Genomic DNA, 27,975 nt, shown 5'->3' on the forward strand with positions numbered 1-27,975 from the left:
GGGCTGTGGTTGGTGCTGATTGTGATGCTGGTACTTGCTATTACTTTGGATCCATTAATTAACCATTATGTGAGTTTTTTTGATTGTTTCATTAAGAATCCTATTCTTTGGTTTTCATGTTGCAATGAGTGTGCTTTGGGGATGTATTTAGCAGACTATGATAATTTGAAAATTTTAGAATGATTCTCAGTGGAAAGACTGAGGATTGAATGGGGCCTAGAGACTGAGTGATCCTTAAAATTGAAACAAACATTGATTCTTAATTGAACTTTGTTATCCAGGGAACTTTGGTAGACCAGATTTTAGGAGGAAATCCTGCTGAAGAGAATAGGGATGGTGAAGTTTCATTTGCTACTTCAAGAGAAGCTGGTGACAAAGTTCTTGGTGCTATACCTTATAAAAAACTCTCCTGCTAATCTCCAGAAGGTCTTTAGTTGCTGATGGCCTGAGGATGTACCCAAAGGATGTACCTCCCTGTACCCAAAATGTAGGATTTGGTAACTGTAAGAAAGAAAAATGCAGTATCTGCAATTAGTGTAATTATTTAAATAAGGAAGAAAAAAATTAATTTTACCTTAAGAGACAGGGAATTTCTACTAAAGCATTCATATTTTGTAAGCTCTTTGGATTTATGTAATTTTGTAATTTATTTGGCTACCACAAGTGATGAGTGAGGCATGGAGTATTTAGTCTGTATTTCCTGATAAAAGTCATTCCAGGAAGGGAAAGGGCTTTCATCCATCCAAGAGAAGGGATACAATTTTAAAAACAAGCAAAAATGTAACTGTCAGAACTCCAAGTGTTGGCTTTGATTTGTACATTGTAGTTCCAAATAAAAGACAAAGATGGGCTTTTTTTTTAATACTTATGCCTTGTCTCTTTATGAAACAAATAGATTTGTAGAAGAGCAATATTCGTACCAACAGCATGCATTAAATAACCTTAACCTTAAAATAAGAATGTATTTTGAGCTTTGAATAAGGAAACAGGTGGGATTCCTTGACTGTGCTTTTAACTATGTTATTGAAGGGGAAAAATGTGCAGTTAGTCATTTCTTTGCCAGTTTCTTCTTAATCTGTAATTAGACAATGCAGTTACTAAATTTATGCTGTTGCAAAAACCAAATATTTTTGGATGCTGCTTGTTAGATTAATGAGGTTTACTTGGCTAAATCAAGGATGGTAGAATAGTACATGGCTCTGATGGACTGCAACTCTGCAACTAGCTGAGCCTCCCACAGAGTGTCACCTACCTTGAGAATATGCCTTTTAAAGGAAAATAGTTTTCTTTTTTCTTCAAGAATTGCAGACTATATAAAAGCAGTTTTGCAAAATTCATACACTGCTGTGGGGGACAAGTCACATGAATGGGTGCTTAGAAAGAAGCACAGATTAAAACATTCAGGATACCATTTCTGTAAACTATAATTTGGAAAGCTGCAAGCTCTGTTCTGTAATCAGTGAAATTATAAGCATGCAATTACTGTTTTCTTTATTAAGCTTATATTTCAAAATAGTGTTGCAAATCATCTTGTCTCCAAATAATATCAACAACTCCTCCAACTCATCAGGACAGTGTTCAAATTCATTTCTGCCAAGGTCCTCTGGCAGGTTTTTCTATGGGAGTAGCCACAGAAAAAGTGGGACACTGCAGAAATTGTATTACAATGTCCAGTGGTTATGAATTTGACCTATCGTGGCAGGATGTGCAGATAAAATTATTCTTCAATTAGGCTGCAGTTATGAATCTTTCCCTGGGTCTGCCTGCAGTGATTAAATATATTCGTTTTCACAGCACAGAGTAGAAAGTGCCTGAATCTGCCATAATCAGTGCCAGTTGTTGTAGCTCAGACCATCTTCAGTGGTGCACTTGGCTGATCATCACTGCTCTCTGCTGCCTCTTCAAACCTGCCTGCAAATCTTTGTGCTTGTGCTCCATAACGAGTTTCCACAAAAGTGATTTAGCAGATGCCGGGACTTTAATCTGTTTGATAAATTGGTTGACCTAACCTGAAGTAAATTAGAAAGTTGTTCTGCTTGCAAATTGAAAGCAAGTTTGAAATAACACTTCTGTTTGCAACCTGAGGGGTTGCATTCCTAAGAAAGATTTTTGTCCTCCAAGAAGTTATGTAGATCAAGCCTTAATACCCAGCACAAAATCTTCCTCAGATTCCCAGAGAAGGTGGCACTGAATAGTACCTTTGTGGGAATTCAGGGCAGATCAGAGGTCTTGTAATCATGGTCATGATAATTCTTTACTATCAGTCGAGAGATAAGGTTTAAGGCACTTCTGGAAATTACTTTTAAGATGTCTTGAGTTGAGCAACTAATAAATGAGACTCTTTAGGTTAATGAATGCTTTTAAATACTCGGGGGTTTGTATCCTCCGGAAAGACTGCAAGGCCTGCCAAGGCTGAGGCTGCTCCAGGATGCCTGGCATACACAGCACATGTAGTATTTCCTAATTATGCACACCAGAACTTGGACTAATGCTGCTTTTACCAAGTGCCTATGTGGTTTGATTTTGTTAGCTGAAGTCTTTTAAGAATGCTATTGAAATCCTGATCTACAGGAGTCAGTGCTTTCAATTTCTTCCGCATACATTAGTCACTAGACTGTTGCTGCAAATTTCCAAAGGACGACTCTTATTCATATGCAAACTAAGTTAGGGGTTGAGGCATGAGAACATACCACTTCTTTTTGCATTGAACTTTCAGGCCTGAGAAATCCTAATGTGCACAAGAATATCTCGGAAGTGTTCCGAGCTGCACCCGCTGGGAGAATTGGTGCTCAGAGATTCATCAGCAATAAACTCTTCTGCCATCACCATTTGCTTTAGAAGACTCATTTTAACAAAAAAAGTGTCAGAGTTCCAAGTGGAGTTAAAATCTAAAGTAAAGTCACATATGTAGTATAATGGTACAGGATTAAGGAGACCTTGAAAAGATTCCAATAGGTTTACTAATTTTATTATCATTCTGCCCTTCAACCCCAAATTATCATTTTCTCTTTAGAGAAATATGCTGCTGTTGTGAAGCAAATGAATATAGGTGTTTGCAGCCCTAGATAATATTTATCAGTTGGTGTACAGTAGGGAGCTTCTGACTTTGAATGGCAGCAGTAACAATACTTGGTATTGCATTGAACTATTTGCTGAAGAACTGTGATGATATAAATGCAGACTTTGAAATAAAGGGAATAAGGAAATGTTGATGTGAATTTACAAAGTGGATGGGTTTGCTGCCCTCCCAAGATTTGTATTGCTGAGTAGGAATGACTTGTTTTAGTGTAATATTCACTTGAAAATATGTGTTTGAGCAAGTTTTGAAATTTTGGATGTATTGAGCAAGTGCTAGGCTCTGTTAGCTTGTTCTCAGTTTTTTAAGGATATATTTATTTCTTTGGAAACTCTGTTTATGTTTAGATGTTGCACTATCATGTTCTACCTGCCACCTGCTGTTACTCTTTTTTACTTAACTTCCCTTGCAATTTGTGGTTGGTGGTTGTGTTTCTAAATAGGTGGGATGATGATCAAAACAAGGCTCCCACAATCATTTAATTCAAATTGTTTGCTTTAGCAATCCCAACAGTCCTGTAGGCTTGAATTTAGGTTTATTTTCAAGAATGCTACATGGCTTTCTAAGGCTTTCTTTTCTAAGCTCTTGATGTTTCATTTCATAAGAACACATTTCTCAAATTCTGAATCTCTCCTTTGAAATAAGTTTCCACTGTTTATTATCTTTCATGAAAAAATTCAGATTATAATATTTATAAATGTACAATCTGGACTCATTAAATTATATCTTTGATAGGTGTCAGAGGCATTTAAAAATATTAGTATGTCACTCAGGGTGGTTGCTTTGTGGTCAAGGCAAACATCTGTGCTTTGATTGTGTGCCTGCAAAATCCTGTTTGTTCTTGAGTCTTGAGGACATTCACAAGAGCAACCAGACATTTTGAATGCTAATGAGATTGTGGCCTTAATTTAATGTCCTTCTCAAGCTCTGTCCTTAAAAATGGTTTTCAGACTTTTTCCTTTGTTCCTTGGTATGGTTGTTTCTGTCCTCTGTGTGTAATATAATCTTTGCCTGCTTTTTTTTCAGAATGGAAATAATTCAAGATTGTTCCATTGTGACCATTTTTAGGTAGGGAGGCAAAAAGAAGGATTTTTTTCTGAACAGGATTAGAAAATGTGCTCAGGTTTGTTGATATTCAATTGTTATTGTAATATGGCTTTTTTAACTCGGTTAAAACCCTTTGAAAAATGAAAATACTCTTCCATAACAGATTTAGTCCTGAGATACCTTAGTTACACAATTTCTTTGTAAGTAAAAATTTATTTTAATTCAGCAGAAAATGGTGACATGAAGAGTGTTTGAAAGCTGAAACCAGACAGGTTGAGGTTGGATGTTAAATATAAAATATATATGGGAGAGGGGGCTACTGGAACATACAACTGAAGCTCTGGGGTGTGGTGGATTCTCCACTGGTGTTTGTGAAGTTAAGATTGAAAATAATGCTTTAATCACATACAAGTTATTTGGCCCAGTGCAGGAATAACTGGCTGAAATGTAATGGTCTGGGAAACACACAAGGTCAATATGATCTTATGGATTTTTCTGGCTTTATATCCTGGAAATGAGAGTTGTAAAAATGTATTACTTCACATTCCTCTATATCAAAATAAGGTAACATTTTATTTTGTGTTTGGTTCAAAGTTGGAGCGGCTTTGCTTTTTTTTCACCCCTCTCCTGCAGGGCCAGTACTGCTCTCAGAATCATATATCTGTAAGATGTGTATTGAGCACAGAAGTAGCCCCAGGCCAGTAGCTTTTGTAATTTCTTCTGGGCCCTGGTGGTCCATACAGGAGGCAGCTGAGACCTTAATAGACTTAACAGGCTTGACCCAAGCATGAAATGTAACTTCTGGCACCAAAGGCTTTATTAACCAGTGGATCATATAGTTAGAAACCTATACAAGCTACCATAAAATACCTGCTGGGATTTATTTCTGTGATTATGTTAGGTGTTGGTTTGAACCAGTAGTCTAGAGAGAAAATTCTTCCTCCATGCTTACCAAATCTTTGAGCAATGAAGTGACCCCTAGTAAAATGGTTTTCAGCCACTTCAAGGTTTTATGTATTGTTTATTGCTACTAACTTTCTCACTTTGAAAGGAATAGACACTGACAAAATAATTGGTAGTAATTGTTGTACTGGTGTCAGTTTTAATAAACCATTCAAGTAGAGAATATTTTACAGATCCAGCCATTTCCTAAGTGTCACCAGATACAAGTTTCACATCCTTCAGCACCTGGATCTTAGAGCTAATACTTCTATTTTTCTTTCATGCTATATTTTTTTTCTTGTTAATAATAGAGCTGTCATTTCTAATAAAATATGAAACAGCCATCCAGGGAAATAACCCTGGTGAGAGATAGAGCAGGCTGAAACACTAGACTGAATGAACACAAATGCTCAATAGCTTGGAATATAATTCTGTCATTAAATGGAACCTGCAGAAGGAGTAGGACTGAATGCACCGGGGTGAAAATGCTTTGCACTTGGGAGGCTCGTTCAGCTCCTCTTGAACTGTTCTGGCCATTGGCATCAAAATAGCCTTCTGAGATTTGAAGGAAGAAGTGCTGTCAAAAATCAGACACAGTTAGACTGACCAAAGGGAGAGCCATAGAAACATGCACCAAAAACGGAGCTCTTTTGTCAGCCTCTCTACCAAAAGATTCACTTTGTCACCCACCTTTTTGAAGAAAAGGATGTCAAGTCCAATTGGAAAGTTTGCACACAAAGGGATCACAGGGAGGTCTCTAGATTCTGTGTTTTCTTTGGTGTTTGTCATTTGGATGCCAGGCAGAGAAAACAGTGCATTAGAGAGGCCCCCATATCCCTCTTCTGCTTTAAATGAATGTTATCTATGTAGGAAAAATATTTTCCATGTGGATCTGAGACCTGTGTTCTCTCTATTTCAGCTCTTTGCTGTAAGGTTTGCTCACTAACTCAAGATATACCCTGTCAGCAACATGGTGAATTGTTTCTCCTCTGTGTGTTTGTTTCCTCTGTTCCAAAAAATGGAAATGAATATATTTCTTTTTTATCTTTGCAAAACACTGTGACAGTTCTGGATGGACAGATCATTAGGAGACTTCAGTATCACTGTTATTGTAAACAATGCTGTTTCTTGGTCCCCAAATATTGAACACAAGTATTTTTTTTTTTTTTTTGGGGGGGGGGTGTTGAGTGGGAAAGGAAAAGTAAAACTGCCTATTTAAATGATAATTATGCTCTTCTCATCCTCCAAGTAACAGCTAAAATGTCAATGTTTTTCTCATCGAGCAGTCTGGTTGGCTAATGGACGATGTCAATTTGCAGTTAAAGCTATTTCAATGTTGACAATTAAGCATATATGTGGAGCAGGGTAATCAGTAGAATATAGTTTTATCCCCAATGTTAATTATCTAATATTTTCCAGCTTACAATTATGTGAAAATTCCTTAGGCATAAATGGAAATGAACCCATCAGTTACAATTTTTCTCAAGATAATGGCTGACAGAACATTTGCTGCCCCACAAAAAATGGAAGCAAGAGCAAAATTAACAAACCAGTTGTTCAGGGTCTATAATATATAAATGTATTCATATGTTACATGATGTGCATTCTTATTCTCATGGCAGGAAACTTCCAAGTTGGTGACTGGAATTGCTCATAGAAATTTTTCCTTTCAAGAGGTCTCTATATGCATCTATTTCTAAAATTTCTAAAGAAAGTGCTTTTAAAAGGAGCAGAACAAACCCTGATCCTGAATGTAGATTATGAGTGAGAACAAAATTGATCTAAAAGCTATGGTTTACTAAAATAATTATTAGATCTTCACTACACCAGCACCTAGGAGAGTCTGTGCTGCCTTATATAGAAACAAGGCAAGTACTCTCTGTCACATCTCCTGTATATTCCTAAACAACTTGGCCTTTTCATTTCATTTCTCGTCAGCTGAATACTAATCTCAGTTACAATCATTCCAATCAGACACTCTCAAGTGACCTTTAAATGCTTAGGAGAGCCAATGAAGATTATTTGTTAACCTCCATCTTCCAAACTTGAATAAGCATCCTAAGTTACCAGGGAGTGAGAGAGACCATGAATAAGCAACATTTTTTCAGGAAAATGTATGGTGTTAGCTCTACAAGCCCTGCTATAAATTTTTGTTTGGAAGTTTATCTTCAAATGAAAATGGAAGAAACTAAATTATTCTCTTAAAAAAAAAAAAAAGCTGGGATTAGCAATGACTTTTAAAAAGCATTTAAGAAACTGAGGGACAAAAAGCCGAGATCCAAAGGGAGGTGTAGGAGCATAGACACTATATTGCATGATGTAAATATTTGGATTTTAATTTGACCCTATCTCAGCTTCCTAAGTATTTAGGTTTCTTGAGCAAACTGCAAGAAATGGACTTACTCTCAAGAAAAGTCCTAGGCAGTGAGTTCTTTCTGCTCCTGAAACCAATTTTAGGTACCACAGGTACCGGCCTTGCCCTCACTGTGTGATGGTGTAAGTTGTCCATACACTTTTCTGTGTGTAGAACAGAGGTACTGCACCTGCCAGCAGTAACAAAGCAGGTTAAAGCTGCTACCAGCTATTGACTGGCAATGGCAGCTGTTCATGTGGGTCATTATGCCACTCTGCCTGTGATCAAGGCAAGGAATTATATTTGCTCTGTATTGTTTTGTTTTGCTGGCAACTGTGAGAATCTGTTTTTACTTGTAAACTCTGAACAAGGGATGGACAGAAGCAAAATAGCCATTCAGAGATGGTTTGGTTTTTTTAACCTTTCCATCCTCACAGAAAGGACATTAACAATCCTGGTCTCTGGAAGATACTGTGTTATCTTCACTAGAGGAATACTGATATGTACAATGCTCACCAAAGAAATCTCTCTGCCTTAACATGGAAATGAAGCTGATTCTTACAGAGTTTGAAGATGCTAATTTTGGTGGAGATGCTGTCAGTGTGGTACAGGACAGCATGGCCTTGCAGAGCTCTGGTGCTAAGGTTGCTGATACATGAAATGGAGATTTGATGGAAGCATTCCTTGCAGTATCTCAGTGTAAAACTTGATTGTTTTAATTTATTTAATCAAAAATTTTTAATTAAGTTACCATGTGGCCGCACTATAATTGCATATATGGATCTATATGCAACATATTAAAAGCCTTGCAATAAAATCAACAATTCAATATCTTTCTTTTCATAGAGGAATAGTCTTCCAGCTCTTTGCTATTAGACAATTGTATGTAATTGCTTGTCAGTAGGTGACTGCTTAGGAGATGTTTTGCCCTGATTCTAAGGAAAGAAAAAGGAAAAAAATTACAGCTTGCATTAAGTATAGAAAATGAGCAAGCCAGGCAGAACTCTGCCTTAAAAATGTTAGCAGCTTCCACTAAGTGTGCTGATGGCTACATGGGGCATGTTGAAGATTTAATTATATTGTATTTGTATTTTGTTTATTCTTACAACAAACAGGAATTCTTTCACATAAGTTCTAGATCTTAATAGGCAGGTGTTTCTGTAATGTGTTCTCATTATGCCTGTGTGTTTCACAAGATTATGTTCCATTTTCTCTCTTGTTGAATAAAGAAGTATTTTATATATGTGCTGAATAGATTTGTTAGATACTTTTCAGTGTCCACCTAAACTAAATAATTCCAAGAAAGGGATATTTTGGCCTTTCTTTTACCACAGCCCACATTATAGAAATTTGGTGTAGTTTTTCCAATATTTTTCCATTTTTTTTCATTTAAAAAACAAAACCACTCGTAATCTTATTTTTGCTGTAAAGAAGTATTAACAGTTCAGCAGAAATTGAAAATACTTTGAATACTTCTCACTTTTTACTTTCATGTAAATTGACTTATCTTCTGGACACCAAACAGCTTTAATAGGTAATGTAGTTGATGTTCCTGTAAGCATAGGCTTATCCCCACAGAATATATTTTGTATTTCATGCACCCTCCCTTTAAATAACTCAAATGGTGGACATTTCCTTCAGAGACTAATTTACACATCTAACGATTTAGTAAACAAGTCAGCTGTGGCTCACTGACTACTCTGAGTGTTTTTATTTGCACTGTGGTAGTTCATAGGGCTTGTTGTGCTAGCCAGTCTGAAGCCATGTGCCAGAGCTGTCCTTTGTTTCCCTGAGCCAGGAGGGCTGGGAGGCATCAGCTTTGGCCCTGCTGTGAGTTCTGTGCTGGGGGATGAGGCTGGTGGGCACAGGTCTGTCCTGCCATGGTGCTTCTCTGCTCACCTGGTGCTTTCTGCAGGGATGGCTCTGCTGCCCACAGCACCTTTGCAAACAATAAATAATGCTTGGGTAACTCTGCCAATACTGAGCAGTTTTCTGGTTTCACCCACTCTTTTGGATTGCTTCCCCCCACCCAGTATATTGAGTTATCTTTTTCAAGTCTCTCAGGCTTTTTTCTGAAATATTGCTAGGTAACATGCCTGAGTACAAAGTCAAAAATTTTCAAATTTTTAAATAACTCAAAGATAGATTTCCAGCTAATTTATTGCCTCTCTTGCTTTGGAACCTACTTGACTAACACGACAGATAGTAGCAATCAAAAAGACTTAAGGAATCTTTTAAAACCAAAAAATAAAGAGAGACATAAATTTCACTACATTTGAGCAGCAGCAGGTTCCTTATAGCACCATTTCTAGTATCATATTATATAAATTTAATTATCTTAATACGGAAAGAAACTGATTAAGCTTGGAGGGGCTCTGATTTCCATCAGTATCAGTTATAGAACATAGTGGTTAAATGAAAGTAAATAAATATTATTTTTATTTATAGGTTAGTATGATTTTATGAAGAAAAATACTAAACCATTAGTGCTATAAAATGAACCACAAATTTCAACAGGAATATCAAAGTTCAAATGAATTTAATGCATGTTGATTTGTTTGTAGACAGGTTGATGTTTCTTCTACATAGAGATTTGTCCCTTGAAGTGCAAAATTTTTCAATATGTCAGAATAAATAGGCAGTGAACAAAAGTAGTTTGGGCTGTCTTCTTTGAAAAACAGTTCCTTAATCCCTTTTTTGAGTTTTCAGCTCATGTTTTAGTCAGCAAAACAAACACACTGCTCAATGTTGTAGGCAATGATAACACCAGGGTAAACAGAGGAAATGCTTTTATTAATGTGATCTAAGTATTTAATTGCCTTTCTTGTAGTTTAATCTTATCATTACACATTGAAGCAATGCATATTGTACATTTCTGATCCTCAAAGGACAGCTATTCATATGGCATTGTAGAATAAGACATTATCACCAGAAACCTGACAGGCCTGTAATGTTGCTTGTCAGCTGAGGGGTTAGGAAGTTTGTTATAATTATGAAGGAGAGGTACAAAAGATCATGGTTTGCAAAAGGCAATGCTGAATAGCATTTTATAATTAAAGAGAAGGGGTAAAGTCAAGATGTGCCATGAGTGCTGGGTTCTGGTGAGAAATGAAGTGTCAGAATTCAGTAAGCCCCAAACCAGAGAGTTCAGACTCCAACGGATGCATTTACAATTAGCTTAAAATTAAAGAAACAGAGCTATAAATTATGAGTTATAAAAGGAATCTAAGCTTAATTCACAATTTAGGAGCCATGTTTATGATAAACCAATTATCAAAAGCAATGGTTCTCACGTTCAATTTAAAATCTTTCAAATTACAGTTTCTCAGTCTCTGTTTTTGCATATGTTGAAGAACATCCATCAAACTAAGAAAAGAAGCTTGTTTGGGTTTTTTTGTAATAAAGCACTGGATGTTGTACAGAATTCAGGAAAAAAAAAAAGACACAGAAATGTGTAGGCTTAAATTTTCACTCTGCCATTAGGCTGTACAGCTCCCCTTGGGATGTGCTGGAATTTAAGCTGCTGAAGCCAAGGAGCCAGGCTGTACTTCTGCACCCCTCTATAAACTCTCCCAAAATGTCCTGTCTCAACATGCATGGCACTTGCTGATGTATTAGGTAACATGCATGCAGTTACATGTGTATGTCCTGAATTCATATGCCAAAATGCAGAAAATAGTTAAATTACTAAATAAAATTTCTCTCACCTCTTCAAAATTTGAAATAAAGTAGAAGTATTAATTTTAAATATTATGAGCATATTTGTTTATAAACACAGTATCTTTGCCAATGCTCTAAGCACCATTTTTCAGTTTGTCTTAGAAATATTGTTCTAGGCAGCTAAAAAAAAATCTAAGAGAATTTAAATTATGTATGTCTTAGCCTCTTCATCCATAATTTTCATGCAAAGGCAAAATTGTATAGCACATTTATTTCAACTTAAATCTGCTATAGGCCAATATCCTAAATTTAGACCACTGACAAAGTCTGCTCTAACTGTGTGTAACTAATTCATTTGACGTAACAGTAAACTTACATTGTCTAAGAACGGGAGCATGTCAGAGAAATTTCTGGAAAGCTTCTGATGTATGACATTAAAGTTCAGAGGGATTCTTGTTTTATCCTTTTACTATTTTTAACAAATAATTGAGAACTGGGATCTTCTTTTCCATTTGAATTTCTAGGGTTTATTGCCTTAAAAAAAATAATTGCAGTGATATCCTTAAATACTGCTCTGTCTCCTCATAGCTGCTGAAGCTGACAATCGATTTGCTTGTGTCCTTTGTAACACCAACAATTTATCAGTATATTTTGGACTATTGCCTAAATTGTGTTCTGCATGATTATTTTTTTCCAGCAGATCTGCAGCTGGACTCTCATTAGCTTTGATAAAAGCAAATAATAGAAAAGAATGTCACTTTAGAACCATTAGGCTCCCCTTTCACTTTCTTAAGGCCAGGAACCTGCCCTGCTTTTTCCTTTTTCAGATTTATGTGAGCATGGCACCCATCGCTTTTAGTGGATCACTTCTGATTTACAGTAATTGAAACCAGGCTTTAGGGTAGAATAATTGACTTGATAACAATGTAAAACAATAAGCATCTACTCTGATTCCTTCTGTGTAGATTTCTATATGATAAGAGTGAGCACTTGGGAAAGGTGAAGATGGTATTAACATTATTGTGTGTGTTTTTCTGTATGCTTTCTGCTTGGTTTTTGAACTTGAGGGGTCTATTGGGAAATTTAAGAACTCTTATCATTTACTCTAATAATAAATTCGTCAAGACACAGTTCTTGTAATACTTCGTTCTTGGTTTTGATCCAATTATTTTGACATTACTGAAATGAACCTAGAAATGTCTCTCCGCTGGGGAATAGAAAGGCAAAAAGAACAACATAATAAAGATGCCATGAAGAAAGCTGTGTGAAGAGCCAAGTGATTCAAGAAACAGACAGGTAGCATGGTTCTCATTTCCTGCTGGCCCATCTCAGTATACTTCAACAAGTGAACCGTATTTTACCATCAATGTCTTTCACACAGCTACAGCAGTTTTGCTCTGATCAGTGATCCTTTGCCTTTTACTGAGCTGAGAATAAAGGATTTTGAAAACAGGTTTGGGGAAAGGAAAGCTGTGTATTTCTTCAGGGAAAAATAATCTTAAAAACCACTCTATTTTAGAGGATTATTGGAAAGGTCTGTCTGCTTTTACCTCCATTTTATGCCATTCAATGGAATGTAAAGAAATTATAATGGAATGAGATAGGGATGACAAAAGAGTTGAGGGGAGGTGAGGATGTTTGGTCCCTTCTGAATGTGGGAGTGAAAAGCTTTGTATAACCTTTTGCATGATTAATAGAATTAAATCGTAATAATGCCATTATTACGTACCAGTTCCTTGTAGTCTGTCTCCTATTTTACATCACAGCCTTAGTTCAAATCCTAAATACATTAATTTAACAGACAGATGGCACACAGGGGAATTAGTTTGTGTAACAAAATAATCACCAGTATTTGTTCCATCTTAGCAGAGAACTCTGAAGCTTTTGCTAATGATCTGAACAACTGACTCCATATTTAGATATTTAGATTGTGTTCTAATTTTATTGTGCATGGTCCATTGCAGCTTGGCTTCTTGGAGGAAAGAAAGTCTGCTCTAGCTCATCTGCATTTCCTATCTTAAGATTGTTGCATGATAATGAAAAGCTGATAGTCAGTTATGATATGGCACTGTAAATACATCATGGGCTTTTCTTATGTTAGTGGCAGAATTGCTTGCAGCAGGTCAGTTTTAGATTATTTGCCCTGTGTTTTCAATTGTCTTATATTGGCTTTATTCATTAGTTGTGACAACAGGCCTGGACTGCTTTGGGCACAGCTGCTGTACTGCCAGCATTCCTGGACACATTTTCTTTCTTGATGAGAAATTCTGCTACCACTGAGATTTTCCATGTGACAATATTTGACCAGGATTTCTGAGAATCTCACAGTGTGGTCCATGTATCTGTGGCCATAGTTTAGGTGAAGCCTGGAAGTCTTGGAGTTGTCTGGTTTGTGCTCAGGTGCCTTCTGCTGTCTGTGGAGCACAGCTGGTGTCCTGTGAGCAGGGCTGTGAGCAGCTGCTCTGCTGTGCTGGGGGCTCCATCCGCCTGTACCCGAGCTGGGTGTGCAGGGCAGCTCTGCCACTGCCCAGACTCTGCCTTCTCTGAAATACAGCCCACAGTGCACGAGAAAGAACCTAAAATTGTGGTTTATAAAATAAGTCAAGATGCCCTGGGAAAATTCTATGTATTTTGAAGTGCACATCTCACTTATAAAAGCTGGTGACTTCCTGGATTCTGTGAATTGTTAATCTGTATGGGAGAAAAGACAACTCTTCTCAGGTTTGCTGTTATAGTGAAATTAAGGTATCTAATAGAATTATTTTTGCCTGCAGATAAATGATTGTTTTTAAAAAATCAGCATACTTAGAATTTTTCAAATTAAAAAAAAGTTTTGACAAAAACTTAAGATTTCCTACTAGCCTGACTGTACTTCTACAGGTAAGTTGGCCAGGGAAAGGAATATGTTTGAAAAACAACTGTAATTGAAAGGGCAGTACTGTCAGGGGTCTATAGCATGGTGAAAATTACAAAATTAGGAAAAAAAAAATCTACATCCATGGAGAAAAAGTCTTCCAATTGCAAACCTGTTATGTATAACTCAGTATATCTTGGCACTTTTGCCAAGCTGTTTAGTGGTGTTTTTATGGTTGCTTTTTTTTTTGAACAGTGTTCAAGCTTTGAGCTCTCAAATAGATAAAATTCTTTCTCTCTTCTATTCGTATCATCTTTGTATCAGGTTAAGGTCACTTCAAAGACAGCCCCAGGGGCCTTGCATTGTGGCTCTGTGCTCATAGAGCTGACCTATTGGTAAGCAGGGGAGTTTGGTGCTTGGATGTGCCAATCTGTGGTTTGACAAATATTTACTCAGAACTGAGAATCAATACATGAAAACTGAGCTTTCATTTCTTTTGGGATTTCATTCTTGTCTTATTTTGGAAAACTCCATTAAAAGCTTTTCTTCCACAGGATATACTGATGATACAGTTGGATAAGTCAGATCTGAGTGCAGCTAAAAACTATTCTGGAAAAAAATAATTCTGGCTGGCAGCTGAGAATTGTAAGAGTGATAGTGAGATATGGTTGGTGTCACAGCAAACCTACAGATGATCTACAGCAAATGTAAATGAACACGTGGAGGGAGCTGCTGTTTCATCATGTGCCTGTGGTGAGAGGTGCCCTTCCCTGTGCAGCACTGTGTGGGGTGTGGAGAGCAGGAATCCCTGCCTGGATAGGAGTCATCTCAGATGATTTCAGATGGAACAAGACCTTTGCATTACTTACCCAAAAAAGGGTAGGTCTCCATGGCCCTGCAGCTGGGACCCTGAACACTGCTGGGCATGTCCCTGTGCTGCATCAGTGGCTGAGTGAGTGCAGTTATTTATTATAGGCTTGGCAAAGCAGTTTAATTCCATATAACTTTCTATTGATATTACTAATTTAACAACTGTTCTTATTATTTTTCAAATTAAGTACAAATAAAGAGGATTAACTTGTTGAAGATTAATTTATTGATGGTTTGTGTGAACCATCTATCAAAGTGGTTCTATCAAATCTGTGTAATTTCATAGATAACATCTGACCCAAGATGTGCAAATATTACAAAACTGGAGGCTTTTTTGTATTCTGCTTTACACTCTCAATCATGTTCTTCCTCTCTGTTATACTTGAAAAAATGAGGATGTATAGAATCAGAAAGATTAAGTATATTTCCTGACAGGTGCACAATTATTTTATGCAGGATAGTTTTGTGTGTGTGCATGTGTGGTGTAACTTTTTTCTCACTGGAGTAATTGCAGACAACAATGGAGTCTATAAATTATTCCAAAGCCAAATTCTGTTGTAAACAAGCTCATAGGAAGTCAGGAGCTTCTTAGATTATTTCTGTCCTTAGATGTTTAGCATAATGACTTGTTTCCAATGAACCATTACTTGTGACTCTGGAGTTCCCATAGAGGAAATTAAGCATTAAATTTTAAGTGTTATTTTTTCTATTTTCCACCTGCCATCCTAATTGCTATTTTCAAAGCTTGCTTCCAGTGACAATGGAAATGTAGATTAAAATAGAAAACTAGTTAAAATTAGTAAAACTAAGGGTCATAACACCGAGCACGAGTGGTTGGAACTGAAGCAGTTATGGCTGAACCACAGTGCCCGTGGCAGGGCAGGGCTGTAGTTTGACAGCCTGTTGCTTGAATATGCATTATGTTTTCCCTGGTATATGGGTCAATTAGGATTTGGATTATCTTTTTCACTTACCTGGATATTCTTCAGGTTACGCAATTCTGTATAAATTATTTCAGTTTTTCTTTGTTTCTTGTAATACTTTGGAGCCCTAACTGCTATATCAATGTTTTACTCCCTGAGCCGTGTGTACTATAATTGGTAATGGTTGAGTTTGTCAGTTCTCATGATCTTTTACAAAGAGAATTGTGAATTTTTGTGCTGTATATTTTAAGCAAGACACAGATTTATTAGGGTACTTTGTTTTGATTGGGTCTGGAGGATGGGCAAGATGAAGCAGAGATAAGCAGTTCAGGTTCTGCTGTCTGCTGTTGGATTCTGTCCTATAAAAATGTATTTTGGTGGAAAGCACACTCCTAATCAGTCATTCCATGTGCAACAGTGAGCAGAACACCAGAAATCCTCCTGTTTATCTTACTTCAGATCCATGGGGTGCTTTTAGATGATGGGTGATCTTCAGAACAGCTCTGTAAAACAGAAAATCTCAGGTACCATTAGTCAAAAGTCAGGTGGAAACTGGGGCCCTGGGGCATCTGGCGCTGCAGCTGGGAATTCCATTTAAAGCAGGTTGTGCCTGTGGAGTTTTGCTTTCTGTGAAGTTAGGTGGACCTTTTCCTCTTCAAGGAAGTAGTGATTTTCCATGGATTTTGATTGGTCTCTTGAGACCTCGATGCATTGCAAAAAAGAAAAGCCGGAAAAGTTCAATAAAATAATAGGAAACAAATAATCCAAATTTTCTCCTGTAAATTCTGAGGATGGAATATGTTTGAGGCCACTCAGAGATGTATAGAAAAGAAGTGTCCTTTAAAATCCAGTTTTTAAGTAATCACTTTTTCCCCCCTTTCCAATAAATCAGCATTATTCCAGCAATCTCTGTGCTCCAGGCAGTAGCATGTAATCTGTCTTTCCAGACACATCTCTCAGTTCCCATCCAAGCTTCCCCTGCTGGAGACTGGGCCACTTGTCTTTAGTGAATGGAGAAATGCTCCAGGGAAAGGGACAGGGACCCACCCTGTGTGCCCAGGGCACTCTGAGACTGCTTGAGATACTCTTAAACCTTAATAGAGTCAGGGCTCCCTTCTGAGGCTTTCTTTGTTTCTTCCTCTATTAGGTACTGCAGAGGTAATTGAACAACAGTAAATTCATCTGAATATATTCTGGAATTGGTTGGCCTGTTTATAAAATGATTATGCCCATTCTCTGTCCTGTGCCTACATTTCTGGGGGACTTGGCAAACCTGCAGTTGAAGTGAACTACTGTAGGTGTTAATTTTAATATGCATGTCATGTTTGAAAGTGTCAGCAGAAAAGCCTGAATGATACTTGTTGCGTTGAAATCTGAAGTACATAATTGCTCCAGCTGACATGTATGAATGCACTTTCATTATCGTGTCAAGAGGACACTTTGTGCTTGCAAATGAACAATGTTTGGGGTTGGCAATAAAACGGGAAGCACTTGCTTAAATAAAGTTTATTACAGCTTTTAAGAAAAATGTAATTATGAAGTGTTCATACTGAATTAGAAAACTGGTTTTGAAGTGTTAACTTTAATATGAAATGGAGTTATGGATTAAAGGGGAAGAGTGCACAGTGCTGAGGGTTACTAAAGTGAGCCCAATATAAATGTGAAATGATGCTATTTGATTTGCATGGCCACACAATATTCAGTGGGTATGTGAGCTGGTTTTACAAAATAGTGACTGACAGACAACCTCCCCCACTTTCTTAATTCAGTTTGCTTAATTTAGTGACCGCATGTGGAAAATACACATGTAAATGCAGAGATTCAATATGAGAAATCAAGGTAAAGGGTCTAGTGTTTCATTAAAACTAACCAGTACCATTAACCTTTACCTGCAGAAAAGATTCTCTGTTTAAGAACTAAAACGACCCAAGAACAACCAAAGAGCAAACCAAAACAACAAAAAAAAAAAAATCATAAATCACCAAAACCATGTTTATTGGCTAAGAATGAAAATCAGTAAAATGAAAAGTTTCATTCACTATGCAAACACCACCTTATCTTACAGGGAAGCTCAGCAGGGATGGTCGGGCAAGGAATGTTATGTTGGGATACTCATTAGAAATTATTTGGAAACTCCTTATGTTCACTAGTACTGTTGGACCTCTGGCCTGTTGTGTGGTTCTGTAGATATGACACATTACTAAATATGGATTTCTATGTCTAGTATAATAATAATTTTAAAAAATTATTTGGATTCTAAGCACAGCTTTCCAGCTTGTGCAAGGAAAACTCATCCAAAACTGCTGTAAATTGCAAGGCAGCTGAGGTGGTACTCAAATTTATTAGTTGCTGGCTACCAGCCACTTGCCTGGTATGTTTATTATGCAGAACATGTAAGTTAGGTATGATTCTGACCTGTGTGTTGCTCTGGCTTTAAATCAAGAACTGTTGAATTATGGGTTGTAATCTCTGGAGAGGCACTGGATGAGTCCCCTGTCTAATCTGAAGTGTCACCCTGCTGTGAGTTGGGCAGTGCAGGGAAATGTAGGATGTGCAGCAAGTAGGAGAGGTTGTGGAGGATGTAGTCTCAGATGATGGTGAACATTATCAGCAGCTGGAGATGCATCCATCCAGGGGCTGGAGGCTGAGTTTAGGCTGGGAAGCTGCAAAATTTATTGATTCCTCACCTGCATAAGACAGTGTCTGCCTGCAAGGTTGTGATGCAGCCTCTGCTATCCTCTGAAAGCTGAAGCCCTGAGAGAGTGTGATGGAAGTGGTGTTGTTCCCTGGGATAATTCCTCCTTGTGTGTACTTTTGCACACCCCTGTACTGCAGGAGAGAATCTGACTCACATGGCAATCAGGAGCTCACAGGAACTTGTTAACATCTTTTGTGGTTATTTAGTATTTCAAGTGGTCTGTAAGGATAAGCTATTACTCTTAAGGAAATATTTTTAACCTAAGTTTCCCAATTCCATGTTTTCCTTTGTTCTTTAGGAGATCTTTCAGAAACTCCATCTGTGCTACTGTGTTTAAAAGAACATTCATTGTCCCAGCAGTGAGGGAGAATTTTGCAGAAAGGAAATAATAATTGAAGTCATATGAAAGCTTTGCTGTCCATCAACAAAGAGTCCAGATGTGTTTCCCTGCAGCTCCTGTTTTGTTTGCCTTTAAAAATAGTGTGACTTTAGATGCATTTCTGCTGTATTTTTTTTTATCTCTCTCTTTTTATTTCTAAGGAAAAAAAAAATAAAGCCACTTTAAGTCTATCCTCCTTTTGGACAGGAACTTCTCAATGAAATCTTGTGTGCTCCCCAGCTTCCCTCTAATGTTCTTTCTCTAAAGATTTTGATAATCTCTTGGAGGGCTAGAGATGCTCATATAAGTCTGTTCTGGCTTATGCCTGCAAAGTGGCACTTGTAGCATAAGTGCTGTCATTCAGTGAAGATGCTCGTAAGAGAAGATTGCTTGTGATGTCCCTGGAAGTGTGTATCTTCCAATAGCTTCAAACTTGTTGGGCTCTGAGGGGTTGTAGAAAGGTGACGTGCTGCTTGTAGCTGTCTGTGATCACCCTCCAGTTTTCAAGCTGTTAAACTAACAATGAAAAATTCAGATTCCTGTCTATTTGTCTGCTGTTTATTTCTGGAATGCCAAAGCATTACTCTCTAGTGAGAACTGATTGTTGTACATCAGGGAAAAAATTGTTGAAAATGACTTAAAAATTATTATTTTTGTTTTGTTTTGTTTTTCTTTTGTATTTAATTATGTGTGCAACCAAAGAAAGTCAATCCTCTCATACAGCCAGTTTTATTTCCCTGGTTGAATCAAGTAGTAACTTCAGAGATGGAAAATACAATAATCCCCTTAATAGAATTTGATGTTTATTGCTAAACATGTAATATTTTCCAAGACTGTGTATTGTGTAACTTAGACTGGTTGAAGCACAGTTGTGTAGCACTGGAGCTCTCTCTCCATCCTTAACTTGCAGGGTGTATGTGCAGTGCCTTGTCCCTGACATCTGAGATGCTATTTAAAATCTGGGGTTTAAACATAGTGATGAGAAGTAAAGATGGAACTGCACTTAGTTCCCAGTACTATTGGTATTTTTAGATTAGATATCACTTCTTTAAACTACTGGGGTTTGTGTGCATTACAAACTATTCCATGTTAATTTAAATCAAAATAACAGACAGTAGAATGGGTCTATATTGATGCAACAATAGCAGGTGTGCTATTGTAAGACCAAGGAATTGGTAAAAAAAATCTATTGACCTTCTAATGTTCCTCCAAAGAAAAGCTGCCCCCACCAAGATACTGCACTGCTGTTTACAGGAAAGAATGGAAACTACTTGGAAATATAATAGTTATGGAGAAAGAGTGGCTGCAACACTAGGTATTAGCTTAATGCTTGTTTGTGTGCTTAATTATTTCATTATTAGCCCCTACTGTGCACTTGAAAGAGTGAGACATTCATGGATAGAAGCTTTCACTTCCCACTAATGAAGAAAGATTATTTGTTTGCAAAATCTTGTCAGTTTTCTATACATAGTCTTGTACAGAAGAGGAAAGATCTCACATGCAATTCTTCATTAGCAGAAGAGGGGAGTGAGAGGGGAAATGAGTATTTTGCTTTGGGAGAAGAAACTGGGAGGACAAAATCTCTAGATGTGTATACAATCTGTTTTAGTTGCAAGAACACAATAGGAAAGCCTGACCAAACTGTGAGCATAACTAAATTTTAGCTGGTATGCTGTATGGATTTATTTACAAATTGATCAGGGGCTTGCAACTGATCCAGAGTGGCTCAATTCTTTATTATTTTAAAGGGTTTTTTAGCTTGTTTTAATAAATTCTGTCCTGGCAAAAGCAGATCTGAAAATGTCAGTCATAACACAGCTTTTTGCAAAAAAGCAAAAGCACATCTCTACGGAAAAGATGATTTAAAAAGATTAAAATGGAATGAGTTATTTCCAAACAAGATTGTTTTGAGCAGGGAGCCAGGTAATTGCTATAGTTTCTTCCAAATTCCAAACAGAATGAGAGCACCACTGTTTCATAGCTGTGGTGTCAGTCCTGGTCATTTTACCCTCAGCAGCTTGTGTCCAGTACCAATGCACAGTTTGTGAAAAAGGGGATCTCTTGCTTTCTGCAATGGGTGGCAGGTGTAGAATAATTATTTTCCTGTGTATTTTATTGTTTGGGGGAGGAGAGTTAATTTTGGAGATTTTTTTTGTTTTCCTAATTTTTAAAAATTATTATTACTCAGGTGTTTTGATTAGTTTTATTTGGCTGCAAATGAAAGAACTAAAACATGCCAGATTTCTATTCCATCAAGAATATAAAACCATATAGATATCAGTTTAGCTTTTCACTACCACCTCCTCCCTCTTCCCCATTCAGAAGGCTTCTTATTTTAAAAGTGTCAAATATTAGAAGATAATGATGATAAATTCTGAACTGACAAAACAAACGGAAGAAATACTTTAATTCCATATATAGATTCTAATGTTCTTTTGGTCAGATTTTTCATAGTTTATCCATAACCCCAGTTTAGCCTTGACCATTAATTCTGATATTGCACCACAGGATGATGTCAGCATCAATGAAACATGATAGTAGTGGTCAGTGAAATTGATCTTTTGAATCTGGACAGAGCAAAGGAACAATGTGGGATGTGCTATAGTTATTGAGGTGGTCAGAGAAAAAGAAGTTGAGTAAGAGGTATTAGAGTGTGCTTCAGTAACTGAGCCAAAAGAAAAAAGAGAAAAAGAGGAAAGTAATAGTTTCCAGATGTCAGAACTGCAGGAAAAGGGAAGCCAAAATAAAGCAGCTCTGCATGTTTGGGGAATGGAGGTAAACAGGGATTTTTCAGTATCAATTTTGGTGTATAAGAAGTTACCAGCTATGAGGCTGATGCAAGCAGGTGATATTAAAGACTGAATGGGACAGGTGCAATGTAGAAAAGTGTATTATTAACTTAAAACAGTCACTGCACATTAAACCAATTACTGGTGACTGCTGGGCAAATTTCCTCTGTTCTGTGCTGTCTGTCTAAAGCTGATCCAGATTGTTGTTAAAGTGCACTTGCCTCCTTTGACTTATCATCATATTGGCTTAATAAGTGTTGTAAAGTGACATAAGTGACAGCACTACCAAATTAGGGAGTTTTCTGTTTTAAAATACACACCTGATATACAAAGAAAGTATGACAAATGCTAGGCCCCCTTCTGATTGGGATTTTTGGGACAAAACATGCTTTTTGTGTCATACACCAATTGATCTAAGTAAAACAAATTTTTTAAAAGTGTATGAGAGGTATTGAAATTCTGTCTCAATGCTGATTGCTTTCTGTCAGAAATCTGCATGGTTTTCTCAAGGCTTTATGTAGGGCCAAAAATGGGAATGTTCTTTGTCAATGGGATGGAAACCATTAACGGGACAAAAAAGAAAAATTCAAGTAACTCTAGTGTTTATGAAATGAGAAGAATTACAGTTTCTGAAAAAATAATTTCATATTCAACTAGCATACAATCAAATTCCAAGAGTTGAATAATACTGTGGTTCAGAAAACAGTAGGTCATGTTTTTGATCTTTTGTTTACTTATATGCAGAAAAGATGCCCTCTGACTTCAAAACTCCTTATTGCTTTCCTAACATTGTTTCATGTGACATTTGAGCTGCTTACCTTTTCTTTGCTGACCTAGTTAAAATGATGAGTTAAATTTGGTATATTGTGGGTTTTATTTCTAATTAGCTATGATGTAATCACTCCTTGAACAAATCTCATCAATTGACTTGGGACTGAATTGCATTTAGCTTGAACAAACAGAGAATAAATCTATCTCTGATTTCATTCATTCATTTTGATCATTCCACATACCTGAACTCAGTGCCAGTTTCTCCTATTGAAGTATTCTTTAATTTCTGAGTGAGAGGCTGCTCAGCTCAAGTGTGATGGAAAATAAGGCAATGAAGTCTGGAATAGACACGGGTGGGAATTCTAAACTTGTTCACCACTGGAGTTTCTGGGTTAGAAAAACATTTGAGCTTAGTTGAGCCATTTCTGTCCCCCAGCCCCATGTGTGGAGATCCCAGACTGTCACTTCAGTGTCTCCTCAAGGTACCGCTGGGAACAAAGCCTCTGGCACTTTGCATGAGTGTCAGCCTGATATGTCAGAGTGCAGTGGGAGATTTCTTCAGCCCTTTAAGGAAAAGTCTTTCATTTCCAGTGTCCCTTGCCTAGCCAATGAGTATCCTTGCTGGGCAGTCAGATCCAGGCAGTTTGTAAGCACAGCAGGGCTTCTAACTGAGCACCAAACCCAAAGGAAGAACATCAGGACCTTGGCTCAGCCAGGGCTGCTCAGCAGCGACCAAGGCACAGCCCTGTTAATGTTTGAGTTGTGTTGCTGGCTCTGCTCAGCACTGTGGAAGTACTGTCCCACTGTCCCACTGCATGTATTTGTCTTAAGAGCACTTAGAAATTCTAACTGTACAATGATGTGTATCTGTTCTAGGGATTTAGTGTGTGAGACTGCTTTGTCCTCACCAAATGAATGAACAATTATGGTCTCCAGGTCTCCAAAGATGATTTAGAGAGAGATACAATATTAGATGAGATTGAAAATAATATACTGGTAGTGAAGAATATTGAATTACTCAGGTTGAATCCTGGAGTGTATTCCTGCATTTCTGCATAATGATTTTGGCCATTATAATGAAATAGTATATTAAGGGAATAAAAGATTGTCAATAAGGTATTTAAGCTTCCAGTAGTAAATGTAAAATACTTACATTTTACCATTTAATACCAACTAGGATGCTTCACCTTATCAAACTGCAATAGATTAGGAGAAAAACTGTTCCTTTAGTGTTGTATATCAGCCCTAGGGTGAAGGTAGGGTTAAATTTCACTGTCTAATGCACATTTGTTCTCATCGTAAAGCTAATCTTGTAATTTCTCACAAGACTGGCAATCTTGGGAGAAATGAGCTAGTACTGAGGTTAAATTACCTCTTACCCTAAAGGAGGCAAAGGATATTCTTGGATGAATGGCTCAGCATGATACACATTATAGATAACTAAGGTGTTGCATAATGCAAGTCTTGGCTTTTGGCTGTGGAAAGAGCTTTAGGCCTGTTTCTAGTAGCATATCTGTCTGGAAAATAATTCAAGGCTTTTTGGAATAATTCAGTTTTACTGAAAGTCTTTAAAATTGTACTATCTCATTTTATATTGTCTGTTGACTACTGATCTCAGAGTTTTCAGTATTGGCTGGAGCTATTAATGTAGTCACTTGCTAGCAAAAAAAATGTATAGTGCTGACTTTTTTGATGAAGTGTGCAGGATACTGGAATTTAAGTAGTGTGGGTTTTTTAAAGTGGTAAAACACCTTTTTCTCAGCATAGCTATGGAGCTAAAATTTTTTAAGACTTTATTTCAATGCTTACAGATTTAAAGACAAGAAAATGTCATGCTTTCAGCACTTTAATATTAATTATTGAAATGAATGAATCTAAGAAGAGGTAGATAGAACTCACACATTTGCTCAAAACAGATTTTGCAATCTGTTTTTGATTGTTTCCTGACAGCACTGATTCTTCTTTTCTGAAACAGACTAAATTATAATAAAATATACAGCCATAGAAGGAGTTGAAAAATAATTCTGGAATGACTTATTTAATGGTGGTTACACAATTAGTTTTATCTAATAATAAATTATTTTTCATAGTTTTCACTCATTCCTCATGAGAGTAACAAGAAATGGCAAGCTCAGCAGAAAGTAGGGACATTATAATTTATGAGTGGTTATTAAAAGCATCAAGAAAGGGGTGTATTTAGAGGAAAAGTCTGGATTGAAAGAAATTAAAGTGGCTCTAAAGATTATTAATATAACATAACTGTGCCTCATAGTTCAAATAGTTGAGTGTTTCTTGAGTGTGCAATATCCCTTCATTTGCCAGTAGTGCAGCGTTAAGGGGACAGATTCACTTTACTCTTTGATATATCTGTGTACTAATTCAACAGAATTTTTTAGAACATTTTTTGGCACTCAAAATGGCAGAGAATTTAATAGAGAGGCAAGACGAATGCAATATGTAACCAGTGAAATTATAACTTTATAAAATGTGCTGTAACTGATAACAAGGTCTTATGTTGTTGGCAATCACAGATATGAACAACTTCTGTAGGAATGTATAGAAGATTTCAAGAAAAATAATGGTTTGTGGGATCAGGTAAATAAAAGAGCTGGGATATAGTCATAAAATACCATTAACTGTAAGGAACGCACAAGGATCATCAAAACTTTGAATCACTTGAGTTTGATTTTAATCTCTTGTTTAATTCTGAATCCCTTTTTGCCTATTCCTATCTACAGATCTATATTAACATTGACACTGACCTATGGCTTTATGTTGATATGAGACTTGGATGCTTCTTGAGAATTCATAGAAAAAAACAAATCCATTTCAGCATGTAGTATTGAGACGAATTTTGTGACTAGTAACAGACCATATAAAATTTAGAACTGTTTTTTTTTAATTAAGAAAAAAATAATGACAATGTTACTGAAATGGCAGCAAATTTAGTGAAGAAGCTAAATAGATATTTGTGTGTGTATAGTTACCCAGAAAAGAAGACAGAATAACTTATTTTAGACAAGAGAAAAGCTGTGAATATGCATCTTTGGCAGTAGGAAAAAATGCCTTTAAGAGAAGAATAGCCATTCAGCATATGAGGAAGGTGGTAAAATCCAAAGAGAGAGGAAGGGGAAGAATGCAGGTTTCTGCCCTAAATCCCTCAGTGACCCCCATTCCCACTGAAGGAGGGAGAAAGGAGGGGGTGAAAGGAAGGTGAGGGTCACCCCCAAGTGCATGATTTCCTTGTTTGTACCTCCTGAATGAAAGTGACAGCCTTTCCTCTGTGATTTATTTTGTAATCATCTGCTTCTTAAGAGTAACTGCTAACAATAGTCAATATTAGCACGAATTCCATTGCAAGTTACAAAATATCATTTACATTCTGAGATAGAATCATTAGAACCTGATTTTCCAATAGTATTCTGAGACTGAAATAGACTAAGATTTGTACTTGCAGTCCTTTTTGATTGTATTTTTTAATATTTTATTTTAATCTGTGCTCTTTCTTCCTGTAGAGGGAGAGGTTGGCTTGTGTCATCTGTTACATGAGTAAAACTATGAATTTCAAACATCACTTCCAGCATCTGGGCTTTGTGCAGATGTGTGACATCTGAGCCAGGTAAAGAATACATTTAAATTACTTTCTTAATTGCTTTATTTAAGTGCCAAAAGTTATTAATAGAAGTGGCTTAAGAATGAATTTTTGATAATATTTGGACAAAGAAAAATAGATATGGTTGGATGGTGTTAAAAAGGTAGTAATAAAAATGATCATAAATCTGGAAAGTTCAAGAAATTATTGTCCTCAAGAATAAGAGGTTTTATGGAGATGCTGGCATCATTATTCTTATTCTGAGAGTTGTATTTGTGTCATTATGTGCTCTTAATATGAGTAAGTGAAAACTCTTTCAGTAGTGTCTCCACCCGTGCTGTGTCTTTACCTGAAGAAATGTGTATGTGAACAAGCCACATTACCAAACTAGGAGTCACTTTCATACTATTCCCACTTTTTCTCATCCAGTTTTTGATAACTTCAGGGGTGTTTCTGATTTCTGCCACCTGCAGCAGCAGCACTGGCAGCACAGGGGAATGCCAGGGACCCCTCATCACAATGTTCATGTCTTCAGACAGGGGAAGGACCATTAAAGTTAAAACTCCTCCACACCCGCTTCAGATGTGTCACCTCTTGAACTGCCTGATATGGTGATTGCATGGGCAATTCAAAAATAGCTGCCCTACCCTGCAACCCCATTTCCAAAGGAGGCATGTTTTCAGAACAGTTTCTCTTACTCTCTGCAAATCTCTGCCTTGCTCTCTAATTTAAAAAGATATTCTTTGTGTCTGCCACCTCCCTGCTAAATGTAGATTGTGTGTCAGGGGGCTGACACACAAAAGGCCTCAATCTCTTAAGAAGCTGCCACCAGAACACCTAATAGACTGTCAGTTTGAATGTTTAAATGAGACACAGCAAGGGAAGGAATAATGCGTTTAACAAAAGAGTGGTGGGGAGACTAGGAAAAGAAAGCTCAGCTCCACTGACAAGGTGACTGGAAATGTAGTACTTGCAGTGGAAGGGAGATATTGATGAAAGCATCAGGAACAGGTGAAAAATGGTGCTCAGACTTGGGCTGCTAATGGGGAATAGAGCAAGCATTTATGGCTGTAGAGAGAAGCAGGTAAGGAGTCAGGTTAGGACTAGAAGATTGGCTCCTTTGTAGGATGCAGTGCTGTCATCTCCCCCTGTGACAAGCAGTACTTTTAAGCTACATCTCTGTATGTAATACAGATTTGGGCATGACTGAGCCCTGAAAATTAGTATTTGTACATTCTGTTTATGTTTTAAACCATTGCAGGTAGCTACATCTGTGACATTATTTGGGTTAGGGATTCCAAACTGAATTCCTGCATGTCAGTAGCATCTCAAATTGCCTTGCTCACAAATGGAATGTAGAAGGATAGAAATTTCAGTTTTCCTCTGTGTTGTGCAAGTGATTCATTTGAACACTGCCACTATGAAAACATATTTATTTTGGCACACACTCTAACCAAAGACTCTTCTGCTTTCTTTAAGAAATGTGTAAAGGGCTCGGTTCCTTCCTGTGACAGTAAAAAACTTCCTGATGTTTGGATTTGTTCTTTGATTTGTGGTCTTCCACAAAAATGTGTCTCTCTTTCCAAAATTGAGTGATTCAAAAAAGAAGCCATTACAATTCAGTCAAGTCAGTCATAGTCTCTTTCTTTCTCCCTAGTTCTGACTAGGATCCACTCATGCCTCTGGCTACCTGTTTTGCCAAATATTTTCCAGTTAACAGGTGGCAAACCCCATGTTGCTGGATGTTATTAAATAAATGGTTTTCCAGATGGCTGTAATATTGTATCTTTAAATAAAAATACACAAGCTTAGTGTCAGCACCTTATTTATGGAATGCTTTTGGCTCCTGAACTGCTTGTTGAAAATGTTGTGAGCCATTTGGTCACTGAAAAGTAATTGTGTATTACTGTAGACAACAAGCTGTTTGCATTAATTAGCAATCCAAGCATATTGCCAAATGGGGAATAATATGCCTTTGACATCTCTGCAGATCCTGGTAACTGAAGCAGTGCAAACTCATG

At 37.1% G+C, this 27,975-nt stretch overlaps 1 long non-coding RNA gene across 1 annotated transcript; it reads left to right on the plus strand.

The window, feature by feature from the left end:
• On the plus strand, positions 1 to 27,967 carry LOC110474173 (uncharacterized). Its single transcript, XR_002466029.3, has 3 exons — positions 1 to 69; positions 25,878 to 25,981; positions 27,945 to 27,967. It is a non-coding gene; the product is annotated as an uncharacterized LOC110474173 (long non-coding RNA).
• The last annotated feature ends 8 nt before the right edge of the window (positions 27,968 to 27,975 follow it).

This window comes from Lonchura striata, chromosome 11 (genome assembly GCF_046129695.1).
Source record: "Lonchura striata isolate bLonStr1 chromosome 11, bLonStr1.mat, whole genome shotgun sequence".
NCBI classification, from domain to species: domain Eukaryota; kingdom Metazoa; phylum Chordata; class Aves; order Passeriformes; family Estrildidae; genus Lonchura; species Lonchura striata.